Genomic DNA, 15,315 nt, shown 5'->3' with positions numbered 1-15,315 from the left:
TTTGTTCCCCCAGTCACACGTCTGTCACATGGAGTCCCTTAGAGGCTTCATATTCAGATTATTGTGATCTTGAGGATATTAGTTTACTACCATCTCCTTGCCTCTCCTCTCCCCAAATCAAGCCAATTAGAAGAATACTTAGAGATACAGATGCACCATCATCCAAGTGAGGATGAAAAACTTAGAAAAATGACTGCCTATCAGACATCACAACACAGGTTATCTAGAGACCATCACAAAGTGCATTCAAATCCTATGATTATTGAGCTCCTCAGAAATACAAAAGTGGTGTTCAATAAACATTGTCAAAAATGTTAATCATTCACACATTTCTGCGTATTTTTGCACCCTTATCAATGAAGAGGGAAAAAAGCCAAGAGTAACCCATGACAGACCACTGCACTTTATATATTCTCAGTATTTGCTAAGTACCTAGTATTATCCTCTCATCTTCCCGCATTTTGCAATGGAAAAAGTATGCAGCTTGAATTTCTCTTATTCTTTTCTGTGGACAGTATTTTTATAATGAGAAGATAAAGGAAAATTGCAAGAAAAAAAGTTACACTCACTCTGAAAGACTTTAGCTAACTTAGTAATTATGAAAGGAAATTACTTTTCTTATAAAAAATTATAGAATAGTTTCAAATGGGCTAGCAATTTAAGTCATCTTGGAAGAAAGTTATTCCACTGGCGGGAGAGCTAGAGACCTGATCAAGTTCAACCTTCAATCATAAAGAGAGCTAAGGACTTAAGATTTTTAATGTTTTACAGACCAAAAGGCACTTAGAAACAGCTTCACAGTATTAATAGTTACCTTGCTTGTTCTATGATCAACAAAAATTCTCAGCAGTAGAGCTGTCAGTTGTCTTGACAGACCTTTTTCACAGGAATGCTCAGTGTTCAAGCTTTTATGCTTTTAAGCAATCAGTAATGTTCTGATTTCTTCCTGTAAATCTATGAATGTGGGTTGCTCTTGTGTTGCATGTCTATTGCTTGGATGAGTTGAGAAACAGTTGAAGATCACATTAGAATACTGAAAATCTGCATCTAGAGTCTTGGAGGCAACATTAAATCCTTCTATAACTGTGGACACCCAATAGTCTGAATTTTGTCATTGTGTTTTGTTTTGATTTTGCTGAATGGCTTTGAGGTTTATACCTATGAGTGCATTTGAGAACTTTTTAAGGTCGTGTTTGATGAAAATGTAAGGCACAGTATAGAAGTATAAAGTGTAGCAAGAAATAAGATATAAATATATTAATTTAAATATCAAAACTTGAGATTTTGTTGCAGTCTTGTTCTTGCCTTGTAAGTTATGTTAGGAAAAAAAAATCTCACAGTGAAAACTCTTTGTCATTATCTAATGTTATACTTGTGTTTGTTAATTTCCTTTCAGGGCACATCGCTCTCTCTCCTTAGAGATATGTTCAGTTTTCATCTTCAGCTGAACAAAATCTTGAAGCACAAGTAAAAGCCTTATAATAGTCCTCAAAGCTACATAAACACGTGAATGTTTCAGCTGAGCATTTCTTTGAGCACCAGTACATTGTCTACTATCCTATAAACTGAGAAATAGGTATTTTTGTTGTGATATAGAATAATAGAATAGTTGGAAAAGGACCTTTTAAAGGTCATCAAGTCCAACACCCCTATAATGAGCAAGGACATCTTCAATTATATCAGGTTGCTTAGAGCCATGTCCAATCGGATCTTGAATGTTTCCATGGATGGGGCATCTCAGCCTCTGGCCAACTTGTTCCAGTGTTTGATCACCCTCATTGTATAAAACATCTTTCTTATAGCTAATCTAAATCCACCCTCCTTCAATATAAACCCATTGCGCCTTCTCCTAGCAGAACAGATCCTGCCATCTAACCTTTATTCAATGTTTTTTCCAGTTATCTAAAATATCTTCTTTTATTAGACCTACAAGTGGATGAGGATATTTGTAAAATCCCAATAAAAGCAGACACTGCTCTTAGATTCTTTGGACTTAACTGTGGACAGTGTTTTAATGTGTGGAAGCCAATTATGTTGGTTTTACTTGTAAATAGGGACCAAGAGTAGGGTTTTTTTCTGACTTGAATTTTAATAGGATCTCTATCAGAGATCAAATTTATCTATTTTTTTTAGTTGTTGTTGGAACACAGCACCAGTGTTTTTCAATGCTATTTATGGTGAAAATTATGCTAACTTCTGGTTATCTTGTAATGTGATTTCTCAGGCCCAGACATTAAAAAATCAATACCTCAGATAATCCCTACTTCTTATTAATGGAAAGTTTTTAAGCAGGAGTTACTAAGTAGGATAAAAATGGCTGTGTTGTGAACAAAAATCTCTATCTATCTTATTTTTCTTTCACAGTCTTTCTTGCCACGGAGACAGCTGGCAAGATAATATCATTTAAAGTGACAAACAATTATCTGTCATCATTATCTGCAATGATCTCAGGAAAGTTAGAAAAATGGGCTTGTATTTTCTCAAAAGTAAATGACAGGAAGGTAGGAAACCTACTTTAAAACAATTTAAAGTATGAGTTCCACTACCTGCAACAGAAAAAAAATTAAATATCTATTTTTACTTCACAAAACTCTGTAGGTAATGCAGCCTGGTTTTGCTATGAAATTTCTTGAGTGAATTGTCAATATTTGAAGGATAATTGAAATTTTACAGTCATTTCTAGTGAGAATTTAGAGCTCAAACCACTTCTAATTAAAGTAAGTGGAAATATTTTCACTAAGCTGAGAAGGAAACAGAAAAGGTCATTCTCCTATATCAAGTAATATATTGAATGGTATGACAGACATGCTAGCATTAATTTAGATTTTTATGGAGAAACAAAAAGGCTTGGGAAATCAATGGTCTATATATAGAGGAGGAAAAGAAAAGAAGCAACCTGGGGGAAGTGTACATAACTGGAGGCTAGGCAGAAGTCTTCTCTGGAAGAAAAAATGCTACTGAATTAGATTCAAACTCATGTTAGGAATTTGTTGTAGACCACCAGATAGAAAGTACTGTAAAATGGCCTGTGAAAGCAAAAGAGTTTGTGATAAAGGAAAAATATTTTTGATGGGAGATTTCAATTAGCTTGATGTAAACTGGTCTGATTCTGAAGTAAGACTATAGTTAGACAAATGACTATGCAAAGTATAATACTTTGAGGTTCCATCTCAGATTTTCTCTAAGTGCTCACACATGAAAATTCCTCATTTTGCAAATCAAAATATTCCCATTTCTCATTTCCTAAACCGAAACTCAATGTCTAAAAATCAGCTTTAGAGTCTTACTTCTGCTATGACTAGTTATCCTTGAAAATCATATGTCAAATAGAAATTCTTTTCATGATGAACACATCACAACCACAGGTGCTTCAGTATTGAATTGTTCATATAAGAGAGTTACTTTCTTTAGAAAGTAACACAAAGCTACTGATAGAAGAGGAGATGGTAAAATGCAAATTCAAGGCAAAACTTTTCTGAAAATTATTTTATTTCCCTAGACAAAATTAATCCCACCTAAAAGCAAAATTGGCAACTCTTCCATGGATACAATAAATTAAATTCTTTACCCAAGAACAGTTTGCTGCGTATGCAACCCTACGACAGCCTTATTCACTTTTAAAGAAGAATGTAGAGGGCATGAGGTCAAGAGAAACATATGAAATTGGTCATGATCTCTTTCAGTTCTGAATAGAAGAGAGCTATTGAATGAACAAATAGGATGCCCTAAATCCTGAAGGGGACATGACATCTTTGAAAAGTTACAGAATTAATTTAAAAGTATTTTTTTTATATGTAGATAAAAAGCATGGAAAGTTAACAGAAAACATCTCTGAAAGTTTAATTTGTCTAGAGCAGAGCGTATGTGGCCTTGACATCAAAATAATGCTTCATATAACTGGGTCACTTGCTGTGGAATTTCATTTGGAAACAATCCAAAGAAAACTTGCATAAAGTTGAGGTGTACTTGGTTTAGAGTTTATGAACATATTATTTTGATAATTCACTATGAAAACAACCTTAAATCTGATAGTCACCTAAAAAAAGAGGAAAAAAAATGTTCAACTCAATATGAAAAACTAGGAGGCTTGTCAAAGCTAAAGATACTTATCCTCATAAATAAAGCTTTTTTCTTTTTCTTTTTTTTTAATTTTCCTGTGAAGCATACATATTATTTTTATTCTAAATAAAACTACACTTTTTGAGTCATAATATTAAACCAGTTGAAGCTTCTTTTCTATATAGTTATCTCATTCACAAACGTAACTTACCCAGGCAATTCAGAACTAGTAGAAAAAAACACAGTATTTAGTGCTAAAGCTGTGGAGTATTTGGGAGCTCTTCACTGTGACCTTTTTCTTTCTGTGTTTATAAGAAATTAGTAAATTCTGATGATGGATGGGCCACAATAGTTTAAGATTTGCTTTGTTTTGTCTTTTGAAAATAATTTAGGGGATTGTGATAGTTATATTTGCACTGCTAATAATTATTTTTTTAGATCCTAAAGATTTCAGGTATATTAACAATAGTGTAATCTCTGCTCAAATACAAGAAAACACACCAAAACCACACCCCTAAAAAGAACTTGTGCTGGTCTATGAATTTGCACTGCTGATAAGAATAATAGCTAAATCTAGGTAATAAATCTCAAATAACCAATAAAATCAACAACAACAAACACATAATGATAATAATAGGAGTAGATAGTCTTTTAAAAAAACTAACAGATCCAGTAAGTCTGTCTGGGTTTTGATGGCAAAAAAACATTCTTTATAGACAGCATATCTATATTCTTCGGGTCCTTCAGAGCACAGGGTTTGAGGAATTAACCCTGCCTAGTACATATAAGAAATTTCCCAGTGAAAACTTGAAGGAGTTGAACCATTTAGGTTCTTATGAATGTTCAAGGGGTTAACAATGTCAAATTCTATCTAAAGCCCTTTGTGGATTTTCTCCTTCATCACTCTGGTCTTAGGTTATAAACCTCTAAATCACTTTTCAAAAAGTGTTACAGCAGTATTTACTTAGGAAACCTTCTCACAAACAAAAGTATTTTCAAATATATTGTAGAAATAAATTCATGATTTAAACTCCAAATATAAAGGTCTGTGAGCAAATACAGAACAGCTGCAAATTCAAAATGAGATCAAAATTAATAAGATGGCCACATCAAAATTTTCCTCCATTTTCCAGAATCTGATTCCAATTCTGTTTTGAAAAAAGATATACTTTAGCTTTGATATATTTTCTGGGTATTTCTGAATTGGGGTCTATGCTTTAAACTGTGCTACCAGTCAGGATATCTTATACAATTGCTTCTTTCATCCTCACACCTTTTCCTCAAAGCAAGGTAAAGACACATCTCTTTACACAGCTTCATGGGGAAAAAAATCAGCAAGTAGAAAATAGAAACACACATTGCTACATGTTAAATCTCTCCTCATAAGTATTAACAATACAACCTTAAAATTACTCTCCCAGTTCCTATTCAAGGACGAGCTTTTGAAGAAAAAAGATGAGCAAATCAGTCTACCCTTTGCAAGTGAACATGGAATTGAAGAGCCTTGGGGGTTTATTCACGCACTGGTTACATCTTGAGTGTTGTCTCAAGGCTGAGATACACATCATCCTCACCTAACTAACCTTCCTAATTTAAAGAATGTATGGAGAAAACTGTAAAAAAACTTTAGACTAGTCAACACAAAATTAAAATTGCTGGAGAAAATCCATAATTCTGCTGCATGGGCAAAAGTGGAACAGAAGATATTAATGCAAAACTATATAGGTAAAACAATTTGGGGTTTGGTTTATTTTTTTTATACATATTGTTCTATGAAAAACCAGCACTTCACAAATAGTAACTAAGATTACATAAGATTGTTGCAAACAGCAGAGAAGGTTATACATTTCTTAAGGCTTCAAATAAAGTATTTAGCTTTTCCAAAGGATTCTTCTATCAAAACATCCACCGACATTAACTTAACACTGAACACTGAATCTTTCTGATCTTCTTCCATCTGCTGAGCAGGAAATAAAAGGCTCCTTACTATAAGTTAAAGAATAAAATTTTGTCTTCCAAATTAAGGAATTAAAATCCAGGGCTTTGTACTAGAAACTTTCCCTTATAGCCTTGCGAAGAAGAAGTAGAAGTAACATTTTTCATTGTTTTTCTCAAAAAAAAATGTTTGTTCATTTAATATCAGATATAACAACTATTTTATACTGAAGAATATAACTATATCAATGTAACTACCATATGTTTGATAGCACAAATTTCTTACATTCTTCTCAAATTACCAAATCATGCTAATGCCTGAAAACTAGCTGTTGGTTAACAAGCAAAAAAAAAACCCAACTCAAATGCTTCTTTTTAACAGATAACTGGAATTCAGGGGAAATCATTTCTTCTAGACATTTTCTCCATACATCATAGATTCCAGGGAATCAACATATGATTAAATTTAAAAATAAATCAAAGTATAATTTAAAATAAAATATGAGTAATTTTCTTTAACTATACAAAAAAGTTACTCTCTAACCTTTGAGTAAAAATTTAATCTAATTTCACCTTCACAGCACCACATTCTTAGATTCACCTGAGAGAAGGGGACATTGATTCATTACCTAATTATTACATGAAGCTAAATAAGACACTGAAGCCAGATATTCTGTGAATTTATGTATGCTTTTATTATTAACAGTGTACTGCAATGTGATTGCTTAAGTGGAAATTTTAATCTGAAAGTAGATTCTTAATTTAGAGAAAGCTGGCCGTTTTTTATCGTACAGAAGAGGTAGGGCTGAAACAATGACCCAGCTTCAGAAGGAGTTTAGCATGTCTGGAAATAGTATTTCAACCTACTGTTTCTGGGGCTTTGTTACTATGGATACCATTGGTTGCTTTCATTTATTAATGCTCCGGGACATAATATAACACCCTTCAAACATATAGTAACCATTGCAGTGTACTATAGTAAGAGCTAGACATTACAAACTCTGCAAATAAGGGCTTGTTTTGCTGATGCAGGACTTAGGTTAGGCACTGTAAAGACAATTATTCAGAACATAACCCATGAAGCAAATCTGTAAACAAAGCCATTTCTGGGGACAGATGGGATTTTACCTGGAAGGTTTCTTGTTGAATCATTAGATTATGATAATTAGTTTTTGACTAAAACAACTGCAAAACTCCCAAGTTATTCAGTTTTAACTCAGCTTTGGCATCCTCTCTCCATAAGATAACTCACTTCTTGCCAAGGTCAACTTGGCCATGCTCAGAAAATTGCAATGCAGATATTCAATTCGATTCCTAAGGCGAACATCATATTGCCAGAAACTGGTTGCATTTCATGGCAGAATTTTATTAATTTTTCATCTGTCTGGAAGATGGGTTTTTTGAGAGCTTTTTTTTCTCCACAGTAGCAGCCTGTTCCCAATCTCAATGGCTGTGTTTTCAACTCGCTGCAAAAGATTATTTTCTGAAGCAGCTGCAAAAAGCTGTTCTCTGCTTTGTGCCTCATGTGTCTGTCTCCGTGACTGCTCCAGGGACAGGCAGGTAACTGATCATGTCTGACAGGACACTGGCCCCCACTGGCAGGCTTAGGACAGTAAGGCCTCTCTGGCCTCTTGCTACCCATTAGCTTTGTGCATGGCCAATTACACTTTGGGCACTTTCTTTGTGCCCAAGACAGAATGAGAGACTTACATATCTTGTTTGATTTTTGTTATGTACGCTCCAGAAGCAGATGGTGAGAAGAGGATAACCAAGGACCTACTAGAATCCTGGGTACACTTACCCTCTGATTCACCCACATTGTTGGTATTTTGGATGCAACTCAACTTTCAATTCCATGAAGTCCTTTGAAAACAGGTCTACAGTGTACTGCATCACGAAGAAATTATTAGGGAAGAGTTTTCTGCTCTTAAAACTTTGTTAACGGCAATAAAGAATGCACCTTTTACTTCACTGGTTCAGTTAGGAATCTTTCAGTGGTTTATTTTCTGTTCGACCTGTATAACAAAAAATGGAACAAACAGTAACATGCAGTCCAGTTAAATACTTTTAATGTGTTACCTGCCTGCAAATAATACAGGAAAGAAAAGCACTAAAACTTTCCTAAGACTTCTCAGCTCTGTCTTCTCCAAGTATTCTTGACATAATCACATGAATACACAAAACTAAAATTTAGTCAAAACATTAAGTTGTTGATAGATATTAACCCAATGAATTTTAAGTTCCAAATTAAATATAACTTTGTGCTTATGTGTCAGTTCAGTACCATGGCTGAAAAAACAGTTGCATTTCATATTTTTTCCAAACTTAGATGCAGTATGTTAAATAGATCACTTTAAATCTATAAAAGAAATTTTTATTCACATAAGTTTTATACAATGACTATGGTCTTTATTAATTTTGAACCAAAAACACCCTATCATCTTTCTTGTACAATGCAAAAATAAAAAGAGAATGTCATTGATTTCATTATCATGTGTCTGTCATACTGTGAATAGAAGCTGACAACAAGCAAAGTCGTTTCAAGGGACTGAGTTTTTACTGTCACTCAAATGAAATTAAGACTAAGGACCTAATGCAACTGTGAAGGAAAACACTATTCCAAAAATAAATCTGAATATATCTTGAATTAAAAAGGAAAATGGTGTTAAAACCACATATTAGTCTTAAAATAAAATGCAAAATTTAGACTTAAAACTGTATATTTCAATAATTTCAGCTGCAAAAAGTACTAGAGGAAAGTGAGATCACATTGACATTTTACACTGAGTGTTTATTTTAGTAAAAGTCTTTAAAGATGATACTGTGAAAAGCTTACTGGTTTCTTTAGTCACAGCTTTTGTATTCCTTAAAAACTAAATATAAACGTCCATGACATAAATGTATATATGGAATCTAACTTTTTGATATCAATTTATTTCACTGCAGTGCTAGTAGAGACAGCTTTAATTTAGCAGTGTAACAACAGATATCTGTAGATTTATTCTTAGCACCTTGCAGAATACTAAGACCTATCATCCTACAAAAAGTTTAGTAACTTATTTCAAACCCCGGTATCTTTGTCTAGATTTTTAATTCAACTGAGTTTTCTTCGATTGTTTATGAATACTATTCATATTTTTCCTTATTTTTCCCCAGAACTGTATAGACTAATAAGGCACTGTGATCTTTGTAATGGTGAATTAATAGACTTCTCCTTGTTACAAGTGTTTCTCAATAGGATAATGCTTAAGGACCTGTATAAAGCTTTATTCAGCAGTTCAGATCACTTTTGTGAGGGGATGATGATTTCTTCTTTCATCAGAGACAGTGTCCTGATTCTTCTCTTTACAAGCACTTTACATAGTAAAACACAACTTCATAATTTCTGTTATTGAAAGAAGCAGTAGAATTTTCAGCCCTAAGCATCCTTCAGTGTCTGAATCCAAACATAGTTGGTTACTGTGAAACCAGTATTGCCAACAAAAGGATACAACACACAATTCTTCTTTCCCTCTTGTCTTTTATTCTTTTATGAAACTTTGTCTTTTGCTGTACTGTAAAGAGAATTTTTAAGATGTTAATCTATGTTAAAAGCACACCATAACCACCATTTTTTTCCCTTAATATATTGGAATAAAGGAAGTATTTTTATTCTGGTTCTGACTTGCATACTGTTTTGTATTTTTTTCAATTGCATGACTTACATAAAAGAAAAAGTTAGCTCCAAAGGGAAACAATACTGTTATAGATGACATAATGAGAATGGCCTTAAAACAGTTTTATTTGCAATGTCATCAGCACACTACATCGCTGTTCTACAAAAATGTAATGCATGTACACTTCAGATTCAAGTTATAATGTAAATTTCTTATCTTCTGCTTCCTCACTAATATCCAAATGTTCTATCTTTTCAGATGTCACCTCCAATCTGAGTAATGACATCTCAAAGAGAAGGGAAGAAAAACAAGCCCTTAGTCTGAGGAGGTAGATGACTGAAAATGAATTATTTCTGGGGCTGCAGAACAAGAAAATGAAGAATTAAAAGAGAGGCAGAAAATGTAGGTTAAGAAACTGTGTCAGTAAGTAATAAAGGAGAGTCATAGTAACTGTAGAGTTCACTTAGTGAATATCAGATATGTAAATGATGAAAGACAACTCCGGGTCCTCTGGCTATAAGTAAAATGTCCTTTCTCCACCCATCCTTTGGAGGTGGTAAGTGGTTTTTCATATCCTTTCATACTTTCTCACTTTCTCCTGCTTCTTTTGAAAGTAACGTGTGCTGTTAATAGGTATAAAATAAATTTCTATGAATTTGCAGATAAAAATATATTGCATTATTTTTATAGACATTAGGAAAAGGAAATGTGTACATGCAATTTAATTGTTTTTTGATGAAATGTCATCTTATGATGACAAAATTTCCATACTTTCTAGGTGATTTCCTCAAGGGCAGTTCCTCACAGCACTGACTCCTTCTTGGCAGCTCAGCCAGCAAACTTCAACTCTTTTGTAGCACTAATGTCCTTATTGGACACAGCTGTGGCCTATCAAGGGCAGGCCTGTTGCTAATTTTTGGTGATTTAGTACAACTGCAACTCCTCAGGTGTAAGACTGCCTTCTGCACTATTTTCTTACATTCTATCCCTCCACAATGAAAGATATGATGAAAGGTAAAACGATATATAATTATGGCATGTGTACAAAGTGTCCTACTACCCTCTCTCTTCATAAGCATAGAAAAATATTTCAACACCAAATGAATAGTTAAGGAGCTATCAAAAATTTAAAAATGCAACCCAGGCTTTAGGTAACAGGTTTTCACTGATTTTCACACATGTTTTTAATCTGTTTGTTTTAATTCTGTCTTGTATTTTTAGTTGCAAAGAATTTCCAGAATATCTCCCATATTGTTAGTTTTCCTGACCTTCACATTATTATTGGATTCACTTGGCTGCTAAGGAGGAGTGGCGCGGTTTAGGAACGGTCTTCTTCATTTTAATCCACACTGCTCACTCTCCTCTCCCCCCGTGTGGAAGTACAAAAGGCAAAGGTTACTGGTTGAAATAGAACAATTTACTGGAAATAGCAATGAGATAAGGGAACCAATGGTTAAAGCAACAATATTAATAACAAAAGGTATAAGACAAACAAATGATTTACATGGAAAGCCCAGGACAATAAATAAATATCGGTCTCTGATGACAGGTTTCTCCACCAGAAGGAGCCCTGGAAGAGTGGGCCATCTCCCCCTGCCCGTGTCAATAAGTCAGTATAGAATAATGCCTTATTCTGTCTCCTAGCTGCTGCAAAAAAATTAACTCTGCCCTGGCTGAATTCAGGACAAAGAGCTATTTATTTATTTTTTATTCTTCTGCCTGTAAAAAACCTTGACCAGTATATAAAGCATAAAACAAACGGGTATTGAATCATAAATAAGTTAAATATCAATTACAATCACACTGATTCACATGGTCACACTGCAACAGCTCTGTTTGTAAGACACCAGTAAATACAATACTCTGATAGCTGAAAATAGTTATAATACTTACAAATATATGAACAGATTTGTCTTTAAACTTTCATCACTTAGTACTGATAGTGCCATTGTGTCACTCCATTTTCTACCTCACCAACCTGGAATTTTTATCTGCATGGTGAGCAGCATTTATTTTGCTCATATCTAAAAGGAGGAAAAAATAGTTTCATTAGCTAATTGAGATGTATTACTAAAACACACCAAAATTATGCAACGTGCAACATTTTATTATTTATGCATCACAAGCATGATGAGTAGCTAGGAGAATTTAATTTACAGGTCAAGTAATTCTGGAAATCTCATCCAGGCACAAATCATTTTACATCTTAATATTAGAAGAAAAGAAAAACTGATATATATCAAACAACTTACCTCCCTAATTCACTCCCAAATTTTATTGGATGGTTTTATAAACTTAATGTTGTATAAACGTAACGTAAATGTGACTTTATTCTTGGCCTTTCTTTTATAGGAAACAGGCTAGTGCCCTTCAAACTAAAACATGGCATTTTATTCCAAGCTGTTGTATATTCAGTGGCTGACCCCAACAGAGAGTAGAGAAGAGGTTGTTTCATGCTGGGTTCCCTGTACCTGCATACTATTTTATGCTATTTCTGCAGACTTTGAAGTTTACAGCATTCCCTTATGCGGTTGCAACATAGGGAATACAAAGCAAATCCTCAGTTTCATGATATGCACACCTTTGTGATGAGCCAGCTCCAGCAAGTATGCTGCTTTTGAGTTGCTCTAGTTTCACTTCTCTAAATTAGCACTACTGACATTTCATGTTTTTTGTAGGTTTGTCCATACAGAAGAGGATCCAGAATACCTTACAGTTAATGGATTTTAGAGAGTCCCCCCACCAAAAATGAGTTGTCAGAGCAAACACCTCTCATAAATTCAGATCAAATATTTATTTTCTAAATAAATTTCTGAAAAGATACAATAAGATTAAAATATATATATTAAGAATTCACAGTCTGTTTTCAAAATGAATGGGGCAGAAGCAAGAAACTGGTCATATGAGGAATATTAGTTTCCAGAGCAACAGAGATATTGCTAATTCAAATTTCACAGCTTTTCACTTATGCTTCACTTTTCCTGAAGTAGTGTCTAAAATATCTGCCATCCAACACCAACAATGACCCTTCAGACTCTGGTGGGATTAATTTTGACTCTTGAGTGGATTGAAGATAGTTACGTAATCTAACGCCCAGCAGTGACCAATGGAAATAATTAGGTATTTCTGAAATAATTTTTATTATTTACCTGTCTTTGAGAGCTATCTTTGTCCCTTCATACCAGGAGATTCACCACCCACCTACCTGGGAAGTCTTGTTGCTCACTTGGTGAATGCTTAGTCAGCCAATGTTTGTTGGTATTGAATATAGTCACAGCTGTCCCATGAATAAGCCATAGGTATCCAACACTCCCTCAGCTGTTCCCCTTTTGTGTATATCATTATGAGAACAGAACACAGACTGGGGACATGGCAGCTTGTATGACTGAGGATTTGCTTGCTACAGGCACCAAGAGCCAGGGCTGGAGAAAGATCGATTTACCAGGGCTGGAAGGGATGGAATTGTTGACACTTCATCGCCTCATTGAGTGCAGCGTTTCTCCCTGTGTCTCATGGCACAGGCATGTATACAGATTTGCGTGTCTCTGTCCATTTTAAAGAAAATAGGGCAAGGATGAGTCCCCCAAGGTAGTGACATGAAACTTTGCTACATTTTGACCTGATAAGTGCTGAAAAGGCTCAAGGAAAAACAGTAATTCTGAGGCAAGATGAGAGTCAAATGACGCTACAAGTTTTTGTGTCAGGTCAGTGGTTTATAATTAAAATGAAACATATTTGTGAAGCTTTAAACTTTTCCCCTTCTGGTCACTAACAAGGAGTCAGCATGTAAAGATACTTTTTACCTGTAAAATTAAGAGACATATAAGGGTAATGCTGCTAGAGAAGCAAAGAGGAAGAAGAGGTACTGTTAAATAAAACAGATGCGTTAGACATAGTTTAAATGAATATAGCACCAGGTGCACAATGTCAGTAAGTTGTCTCCTCTCTTCTTCCCCTTCTGTTTTTCTTTTTATTTTTTTAATTGTAGATTGAATTTCTGAGACATCTTAGATAAGATTTGGAAAATCTGGAGGGCTGTTGACTTATCAGCAGAACACAGCTTAACATGCAAATGTGATTCATGCAAATTTCCAAAGATAACAGACAGACACATTTATAATGCCAGTGAAAAAGGATCTCAGCAGGCAAGGTGAGAAATCTATGAAACTTGGTTCTCTGTACTGTCTTGAAACAGATATGGAAGTATACAAATAAACTGGGCTTCTGTTTAAATGAAATAAATAGATACTCAGGATATTTCTCTTTTATTCAGAACATTGCTAACCATAACTATGGTCGATGAGAAATTAAGCAGTCTGAAAATATGGATAGGAATTCCCCTCTGCATATTATTATTATTATTATTATTATTATTATTATTATTATTATTATTATTATTATTATTATTATTATTATTATTACTTCCTTGCTTCAATGATTTCAGTCTGCTAAAAGTAGGGAAAAGTGAGAAAAAATGCTGCCAGAATTCCTTTATTAATCCTTCAGCCCAAATTTCTCACACAATACCTCTTGTTTCAAATGTCTATCCTGAGATATGGGGTTGATATCTCTGAATATTTGTTCAAATCAAAATGTAGATTCTGAATATTTCTCAAAATTAAATCTCATGTTTCAAATTTTAGACATCATAGCTTAAAAATTAATGTTGTATATCTGACAAAAAGTCTTGAGATATAGCATAACTATTTAAAAAGACATACTGCCACAAGGGTGACAGAATTGACTGTACTTCTGATTTTTTCTTGAGTTTTCTAAATTAATCCATTTCAGCCATGACCTGTGTTAGCACTGCATGATGCTGAGATATAGAGACATAGACAGTACCTGTGGTCATACAATAAGTTAGAGGTCACATATCCAGTTTACAATCCATTTTCTTGCAAGATACAATGAATTCAAAATATTTATGCCTTTCCCTTGAAAAGGTGGGGACACAGTTGTTTCCTAAAAGTCAAATATTAAGACAGCAAAGACAGAAAAATCATCTCTGTGTATATATATACACATACATATATATATACATATATATATATATATATGTGTATATATATATGTATGTATATATATATAATTTAACATTTCTTGAGGGATGTCCTCGTTCCAACCATTCCCCCATAAGCAATACAATTCTCCTCCTTAAACATCTGACTTCTCTTCAAAAGACTGTCAAGCACTGTCACAGCCTTGTCACCTATTAAGGACCATATCTATCCCGGCCAAAGCCTTTCATGTTCATTTGAGGACCACACTAGGGTTTTAAACCAGGATGCTCTGTGTTGCCCTTACAGAGTTTGCAGCATCAGCCTTGCAAGTATTCAGCTCCCTGTTGCTCTATACATTTTTTCAGAAACTAATTGCCAATTTAGGCAGTGTAAGCATAGAGTAAACAACACAGCGATGTAGTCACGGCACATAAATCATTCCAAGTGATTGCGCAGCTGTCGCTGGCATTACTTTTTTGTTTCCAAGAAGATTGTACTCTGGTAACTTATTTAACAAAACTTTTTTATGCTTTAAAGTGAAGGAAGAAATGTTTATTTATGCAAGTATGGAAAACTTGGTGAATTATGAGTCTGATGCTTATAATTCGATAAATAATTTTGGTGTATTCAGATCTATGCAGAAGAGTTTTGCTATATATTGC

The sequence above is a fragment of the Melospiza georgiana genome, chromosome 2, assembly GCF_028018845.1.
Source record: "Melospiza georgiana isolate bMelGeo1 chromosome 2, bMelGeo1.pri, whole genome shotgun sequence".
Taxonomy (NCBI): domain Eukaryota; kingdom Metazoa; phylum Chordata; class Aves; order Passeriformes; family Passerellidae; genus Melospiza; species Melospiza georgiana.
The sequence above is the reverse complement of the archived record's forward strand: the minus strand, read 5'-3'. Positions refer to the sequence as shown.